Raw genomic sequence first — 9,401 nt, 5'->3', positions numbered from 1 at the left:
GGTGGAGGTGTGAGTAGCAGGATTTGTGCTAGTGTACTATAATATAAAGAATGATACGGCTGGAGTGTACTTGACACTGTAAAAATTCTTACTCCTTATTTAACCATTTCGGATACATATAGTGGATTATTACCTCCCCACCCCATCTCTCTCTCTCTCTCTCTCTCTCTCTCTCTCTCTCTCTCGTCTATGCTTTATCAGCCTGTGCACCGCCAGAACAAATGAATCCCAACCTACCAACTCTCATCATTTACTCATAATATTTCATACTTTATCGATGTAGCATTTTTATGTAACACTGAGTAAATATTCGATTAAAAAAAAAAAATACCATTTCATATTAATCAGAGTCGTGTGTATCGTGTGTACTCATTACGGAAGACTTGATACAAAATACGAGATAAAATTAGGGATTAAAAAAAAAAAATCAGTCCAAGCACAACGCCAGGGCACACCAACTAGTCAAAAGGCCGAACATCTGACATCATCCTGTGACCTTGACTTTCAACCGATCGTTCTTACAGTAAAAAAAAATCACTTGCCTGACCCATAACATTTCCACCAACTTTGGTACAAATTGGATCAAAGCTGAGTGACCTTATTAACTGCAGAACCTACTTACAACCTCACTAATTTAGAATTCGTAAGAAACTGTACAGAACCGGGCTGTATATTATTTTTTGTTTGTCCACAACATACGCATCCACGCCTCATAAATTTTTAGTTTGTCTTACTTGGTTTGAACATGAGCCTGACTGATTATTTACAGTCCTTGATTCCCAGTGTACACGTATTCCATGTTATTATTAAGGACAATCATTAAACTCGTCATTTACCAAATTCAGTATCAAGAAGAGTAATACATACTTCTTTATTGCAGGCATGATAGAAATAGAATATAAAATTAGATACAGACTTAGAGTTGATCAGACGGTAGCAGTGTCTAAAATAATATTACACCCTACGGAGGGTTTATGTACCCCATGCTGTGAATACCCCCTCCCCCCTCAGTTGGACAACCCTGGGCTCTAGCTTATTCCTTAATGCAGAAACTTTATCAGTGACTGAGTGTACGGCTTCACAGTTACATATACATTTGATTGCGGAAGACGTTAAAAATTAATTTAAACAGCAAAAGAGTACGAGGCAACGCAACTTCATGCAAATACAGTCAGGCAAACACTGGCACGTATGGAGAGAAAACCCTGGGCACGTAAGTGGAGTCCTCCATGAATTTGGGAGTAATGGCCGGCACCAACTCGTGCGGAGAGAAGTTATGTGTCATTCTGGCAGCTTATGTCAAGCCTCAGCGTCCCACCATGTCCTGCTTCGGCTTCTGGCTATACTAACCGGATCCTTCTAATCTCCCACCGCTCACACTCATAAAAAAAAAAATAATAAAATTGCTATCATCATCATCATCATTATCACCACCATGACTCTTTTTCACATCTAAGGTTAGGATGCGGGTGGGTTTCAAATCAATAAAAAGAAAGCATGAACTAAGGTGAGACACTTATTCACACACCTTTCAAGCCCTACGATTCCTGGCTCCAACTTACAGCTATACCCTAACCATGTACATAACTTCTTAAGAAATGTAGCTTACAGGAATCTGCAAAACAGCCTCAATTCAATATTAAACTGAAAACGGTGTATGAAGCCCGTGCTGTGTGCTCCCTATACACAGTTCATCCAGTCATTTCGATTGGTGTCAGTTCTCTGGCTTTATCAGCTTTTATACCCCGTTATCTTACACATTAATTTACCTTTTTCTTTCTCTATCATGCCTCCCTTCACCCTCAGTATTACTCATGTATACCATTTCCACCACCATACATACTTCCATTCTCTTTACACACATGGTATATGAACAGTTGTGTGTGTGTGTGTGTGTGTGTGTGTGTGTGTGTGTGTGTGTGTAAAGTTGTAAGTCATCTTGTGGTGGTCCATGCTTGTTGACCGGGTGGACAAGTGGTGGATGGGTGGGTGGGTTGGTAGGTGGGTGGGCAGGGTGGATGGACAGGTGGACGGGTAAGCAGTCAACCCTAATATTATTTTCACCTTTCTTTGAATATATCTTCACCTTACTACGTCGCTGGAGTTCATGCATAGTTGATGCAATTGTAATAAATGATATATTCATCCATCGGCATCAAGCAACAAAAATGTCCTTGTTTTTTGTGAGACCTGCTGTTCCTTTGTTTCATTTTTCATCTCTGGTATGTGTTACATAGCCTATGATTTCATCATCCTTTGTGTAATTTTAACGCACAGTATGCTGCATGTTTGATCACGAGCGTATTCTGCCTCAGTCCCCCCCTTCTACCGTTATAGTAGAGTAAGTCGTACTTTCTGTTGTTCAGAGCAGGATTGTCAACTCTTTGTCCCCATGGCTTCAATTGCGCGTCCTTCTTACAAGTTGTATCAAGCTCTGCTGGCCCCTATATAATGAGCTCAGTCTCTGCATTATTGCCACTTAGATCTACTCCTCATTTTGTTCACATCTCTGTCCTCCTCTGTACAGTTGTTATTGTGAGTGCTCAGGAAGTCTCCAACCATCTAGCAGCTGTGTGTAATTTGAGTATAAATGTTGTTGCATTTTTTCTTGTACTGTGTAGCATAAGGTTGATTCTTAGGCCTAGTGAGGTTTTTATGTAATTTATGTGAGGTTCTTATTGTCAGCCATCATTAATATTATTTGTATCTGTAATAATATATCTGGCATTCACTGAGTATTATCTGGTATCTCATTTTAACAGGGCTGACTTAGATAAATTTACTCATGCTAATTTCGTATTAATAGAGGCTATTGCAGTTAACCATATATTAAACCTGTTTTTTGCCATTACATTATCCTTATGAGTCCTGAATGTTTTGTTGTTAGTTTGTGCATTAAACTTTAACTTGTAATTTTATCTAACTCTTTTGTTTTGAACCTGGAACTTTACGGGACAGTAGTCATTTTTAGTACTGTATTCTCACTTAAAGTGTACATTATCTTTCTCTGTTCCGTAACATAAATTTGGCGACCTCATATCAGGATATTCAGGATATTATCATAAGGATATTGCTTGATATTTTGTGACTGTGATTTATTCATGATGTCTACTATTACTACAATTGATGAAGCCAAAGATTTTTTGTCAAATGTGCAAACAGTGTGTGATGTAGAAAACAGAACAAAGAATGAACTTAAGCTTGTTGCTCAACAATTGGGAATTGCAGTTCACTCTCATCATTCTAAAGATCAAATTGTTGGCATGATTAATAAGAGCTTGTTTAATGTAACTCCTCCAAATGAGCAAACGCAGGTTGAAATAGCTAAGTTACAGCTAGCCCTGCAGGAGGCTCGTGTTAAGAAGGCTGAATTTCAAGCAAATGCTAAGGAGGCTGAATCTCAGGCTCGGATTCAGGAGACACAGATACAGGCTCAGGCACAAATTGAACTAGCTAGGATTCAGGCAGACCAAAAGTATCGCATGAAACAAGGTGGAACTGGATCATCTACCTCTGATGATTTTGATGTGGCTAAAAATGTTAAACTTGTCCCTCCTTTTAATGAATTTGATTTAACAAAGTATTTTCAGTTGTTTGAGAGGGTAGCTACAGGTTTTAATTGGCCAAAAAAGTATTGGCCAGTACTCCTTCAAACTGTTCTCACCGATAAAGCTCAAGTAACTTATGCATCTTTGCCTCAGGATCAATGTGATAATTATGATGTAGTTAAGAGCTTGATTCTTAAGGCCTATGAGCTTGTTCCTGAAGCCTATAGAGTAAAATTTAGGACAACTTATAAGCAAGATAAGCAATCCCATGTTGAGTATGCAAAAATCAAAGAAGATCTGTTAGAGCAGTGGTTAAATTCTAAGAATGTGGATTCTGATTTTGGTAAATTTAAGCAGATGATTTTGCTGGAGGACTTCAAGAGGTGTGTTAATAAAGATATAAGCCTATATCTTGATGAGAGAAGAATAGATAATTTGTCTGATGCTGCAGTTTTAGCTGATGAATATGTTCTCACTCACAAGAGATATTCTAGAGAAAAAGGGAAAGCTGAGAGTAAGTACGTTGCCTCTACTCAGAGTACAGGTAACAGGAAAGAGAATAAAGATGATGTTTCTCAGGAAGTAAATACCAGCTTCACCTCTAGATTTCAGAAAAGTAAATGTACTTATTGTAGTAAGCTTGATCATACTACGGAGAAATGTTTCAGGAGACAGCGTGATGTGAACAAAAAGGAGTCTTTAAATATTCAGTCAATTGGTCTAGTGTCCACTCTTGAGAGTTCCTAGAATTCTTTAACTGAGTTAACTGAACCTGCTTTGAGGGGTAGCTTAAATTCTCATGATGGAGCTCCTCTTTTGAGCAGTAACGTGGGTGACACTCTCAAGAGTTCATGTGCTAATTTTCTGTCTGATGGTTTTGTCAGTCTTCTGGACAATAATGACAGGAAATCAGTTAAAATATATCGTGGTACAGGTGCTTGCCAATCCCTTATGCTGACCAGTGTTCTAGGCTCTAATGTTAATTCCTCTGATGAAACTGTAATCTTACAAGGTGTAGGGAATAATTACTTCTCTGTCCCTCTGTGCAGAGTGAATTTAGAGTCTGGTTTTGTTAATGGTTCCGTTATGGTTGGGTTGGTTGAGACACTCCCAATGTCAGGTGTAACTTTCTTACTTGGAAATGATATTGGTGGAAGTCAAGTGTGTCCAGCTCCTCATTTGTCTATAAGTAGGACTCGCGCACGTTTGCGGCTGTGGTGTGGCCCGCACCTGTGTACAATGGTGCCATGTTTCCCCAACTTGCGATGTGAAATGGAAGCTATTTATGTACAAGGCATCACAAATTCGATAAATTTAGATGAATAAAACTTACACTTGTGTATTTTGATGGATGAATCAACAGTACTCTTATTATGCATAAAATATTTATACAGTAACACAGAAACATGGCATACATATTGTACAGTGTTGCTAAAAGAAATTGTAGTAACTTTTAATGGTTTTAAGCGTAGTTTTAGGGTGGGTAATAATATCACAGTTATGGATATAAGATAATGAGCCTGAAAAAAGAAGAAATATGCCAATATCCAAAGTAAAAGAAATAATTCATGTAATTCTTGTGAGTGGCAACACTTACACACCCAAAGTACGTACCTCCGTAGACCCAACCATAGCTTGTACAGGTGTTGCTAGGGAAAAATGCTCACATTTACCGGCTTTTACCATAATTTTAAGGACAAGGAATAATCACATTTATAATCATAAGCTAATATATAGGACAAAATAGTAGGCATATGCCAATACCGAAGTAAAAAAAAATAAAAACATTATTCACTCGCGAGCGGCAACACTTCCACACCCAGTCGGTGAGAAAGCGAGAGAGAGAGAGAGAGAGAGAGGCAGGAGAGGGGCATGCATTGAATGCATTGTCGGCATCACTAAATATAACAAAACCAAATTAACAAATGAAAGCACAATTATAAATAACTTATAAAAGAATCAAAAGTACTCAGGGTGGCTCACATTTCCCGCCAGGAGAGAGAGAGAGAGAGAGAGAGATAACGGTAAAGAAAACGTGGCAACATTGTACACAGGTGCGGGCCACACCACGGCCGCAAACGTGGGCGAGTCCTACTATAGTGAGCCAGTGGCTGCGACCCAGGATTGTGATGTCCCTGTTGTGTTCCCTGCATGTGCTGTCACTAGGGCTAAGTCTAAAGTTACTGGTGACTTAGAGGATAATGATGATGATGATGTTATCCTAGCTGACACTTTTCTTGCTAATTTGGACCACTCACCAGATGAGGTAGTACCCCGTAGTGTTGATAATTTGTCTCGTCAAGAGTTGGTTGAGTTGCAGGTTGCTGACCCTGAGTTGAAAGGTCTAGCTAACTCTGCTTGCAGTGAGGAAGAGTCAGCTGGTGCTTCTACTTGTTATTATATAAAGTCAGGAGTACTTATGAGGAAGTGGAGACCCCCAACATCATCAGCCGACTGTGAATGGGAGGTTGTACATCAAGTTGTCATCCCTCGTGTTTGTAGGCAGGATATCATTAGAGTGGCTCATGATTCCAGTTTGGCAGGACACCTTGGAGTGAGGAAGACTGTGGCACGCATTTTGAAACACTTCTACTGGCCAGGTAACTTCAGGGATGTTTCCTGGTATTGTAAGTCTTGTCACACCTGTCAAGTTGTGGGGAAGTGTAATCAGACCGAAAAGGTTGCACCTCTAGTTCCCATTCCTCCTTTTGAGGCGCCATTCACCCGTGTGTTGGTGGATATTGTGGGCCCTCTTCCTAAGACTTCTTCAGGATTTTCTTATGTGTTGACCCTGATTGATATGGCTACTCGTTATCCTGAAGCCATTCCACTTAGAAATATCTCAGCAAAGAACGTGGTTAAGGAAATGCTGGGGTTCTTCACAAAGTTTGGTCTGCCCAAGGAGGTACAGTCAGACCGGGGAAGTAATTTCATGTCAAATGTTTTCAAGCAGTCTCTGAAAGAGTTGGGCATCACCCAGATCACGTTTTCAGCTTACCATCCCCAGACCCAAGGAGCGTTGGAGAGATATCATCAAGCACTCAAATCGATGCTCAAGAAATACTGTTTGGAACATCAGAAAGACTGGGATAAAGGTCTTCCATTCGTTGTGTTTGCCGCAAGAGAATCTCCAAATGAATCACTGGGCTTCTCACCTTTTGAACTACTGTTTGGCCATGAAGTAAGATGACCCCTTAAGCTACTCAAGGAATGCTGGCTGTCGGAGGAAGATGACGTCAACCTGCTGGAGTATGTGATGAAGTTCAAAGAACGGCTGTCCACTGCTTTACAGCTGGTGAGAGAGAATTTAGGAGCTGCTCAGGAGAAGATGAAGACTTGGTATGATAAGAAGTCCAGGTTACGCCACTTTCAGCCAGGAGATCAGGTTTTGATTCTGCTACCGGTGCATGGGCAACCTCTTCAGGCCAAGTTTAGTGGTCCCTATTTCGTGGAGAAGAAACTCAGTGATGTCAACTATGTCATCGCCACACCAGATCGTAGAAAGAACAAGCAACTTTGTCACATCAACATGCTAAAGTTATATCACAGGCGAGATGAAAATAACCCAGTCTCCACTGTAGCTGTTCCAACTGAGTCTGCAAGTGAAGCTCTCCCATGCAGTATGAGCCTGAGTGATAGTTTGGGGAAGAATCCTGATATCATGAATGATCTCCAGACTAAGCTTTCTCATCTACCTCCCGAGGAAAGGCAGGAGTTTTCGGCATTACTGCAGGAGTACCCGCAAGTGTTCCGTGCCACTCCAGGAAGAACCACTGTGTTGATGCATGATGTCGATGTTGGAGACGCAAAGCCAATTAAATTGCCTCCTTACCGTGTGAACCCAGTGAAAGTTCCTCTCATCCAGAAGGAGCTTGGCTACCGGGTCACAGCGGCTTTGCATCGACTACAGACGCGTTAATCAGATATCCAAAACAGACACTTACCCTCTCCCTCGCGTGGAAGATTGCATAGACAAGATCGGAAAGGCTAGGTGCATAAGTAAGTTTGATTTGTTAAAGGGATACTGGCAAGTACCTATGACTGAACATGCTAGGGAGATCTCATGTTTTCTAACACTAGGAAAGACTTTTGCATGTTCTGTAATGCCATATGGTATGAAGAATGCACCAGCCACATTTCAGAAGCTCATGAATGTTGTAACAGAGGGTTTGGCAGGGTGTGTTGTTTATATTGATGATGTGTTAATCTTCAGTGACAACTGGAAAGATCACCTATGCCATGTCAGTAAATTTCTTGAGCGTTTGGTTCATGCTAATCTTGTAGCTAATTTATCAAAGTGTGAGTTTGGTCAAGCTAAAGTTCAGTACCTTGGGTACGTAATTGGTGATGGACATGTTGCACCACCAGGAGCTAAGGTTCATGTTATAAGTGATCTTCCCAGACCTAAAAGTAGGAAAGAGCTACAAAGATTTTTGGGAATGGTAGGTTATTACCGGAGATTTGTTCTTAACTTTTCTATTCTTGTATCACCACTTACAGACCTACTGAAAAAAGGAGTTAAATTTGTCTGGACTGATAACTGTGAATCCTCTTTCAGCAAACTTAAAGCTATCCTATTAAGTCAGCCAGTGCTCGCTACTCCAAATTTTGCTAAGCCTTTTAAGATGGCTGTTGATGCAAGTGATACAGGAGCTGGGGCTGTTTTGCTGCAAGAGGATGATCAGGGTATTGAACACCCTGTATCTTATTACAGTAAGAAGTTCACTTCACCTCAAAAGAACTACTCAACTATTGAGAAAGAGCTTCTGGCCTTGATTTTGGATTTACAGCATTTTTCATTTTATTTGTGTTCTGGTTTTGACCCCATAGTCATTTATACCGATCATAACCCACTGAAATTCCTTAGTAAGTTTAAAGATAAAAATCAGAGATTGACAAGATGGAGTCTACTTCTTCAGGAGTATTCATTAGACATACAACATGTCAAGGGGAAAGAAAATGTTATTGCAGATTGCTTATCTAGACTTTAGACAGATTGTTTTAGAGTAATAAGAAATTTCCTTTGTAAATTTCTTTTTCTTTGTGGGGAGGTGTTACATAGCCTATGATTTCATCATCCTTTGTGTAATTTTAACGCACAGTATGCTGCATGTTTGATCACGAGCGTGTTCTGCCTCAGTCCCCCCTTCTACCGTTATAGTAGAGTAAGTCGTTCTTTCTGTTGTTCAGAGCAGGATTGTCAACTCTTTGTCCCCATGGCTTCATTTGCGCGTCCTTCTTACAAGTTGTATCAAGCTCTGCTGGCCCCTATATAATGAGTTCAGTCTGCATTATTGCCACTTAGATCTACTCCTCATTTTGTTCACATCTCTGTCCTCCTCTGTACAGTTGTTATTGTGAGTGCTCAGGAAGTCTCCAACCATCTAGCAGCTGTGTGTAATTTGAGTATAAATATTGTTGCATTTTTTCTTGTACTGTGTAGCATAAGGTTGATTCTTAGGCCTAGTGAGTTTTTTTTGTAATTTATGTGAGGTTCTTATTGTCAGCCATCATTAATAATATTTTGTATCTGTAATAATATATCTGGCATTCACTGAGTATTATCTGGTATCTCATTTTAACAGGGCTAACTTAGATAAATTTACTCATGCTAATTTCGTGTTAATAGAGGCTATTGCAGTTAACCATATATTTAACCTGTTTTTTGCCATTACATTATCCTTATGAGTCCCGAATGTTTTGTTGTTAGTTTGTGCATTAAACTTTAATTTGTTATTTTATCTAACTCTTTTGTTTTGAACCTGGAACTTTACGGGACAGTAGTGATTTTTAGTATTCTCACTTAAAGTGTACATTATCTTTCTCTGTTCCGTAACATATGGTTTTCACGAG

This window comes from Coenobita brevimanus, chromosome 55 (genome assembly GCF_032717465.1).
Source record: "Coenobita brevimanus isolate Jiangsu-jjx chromosome 55, ASM3271746v2, whole genome shotgun sequence".
Lineage (NCBI taxonomy): Eukaryota > Metazoa > Arthropoda > Malacostraca > Decapoda > Coenobitidae > Coenobita > Coenobita brevimanus.
This window is presented reverse-complemented; position numbering follows the sequence as displayed.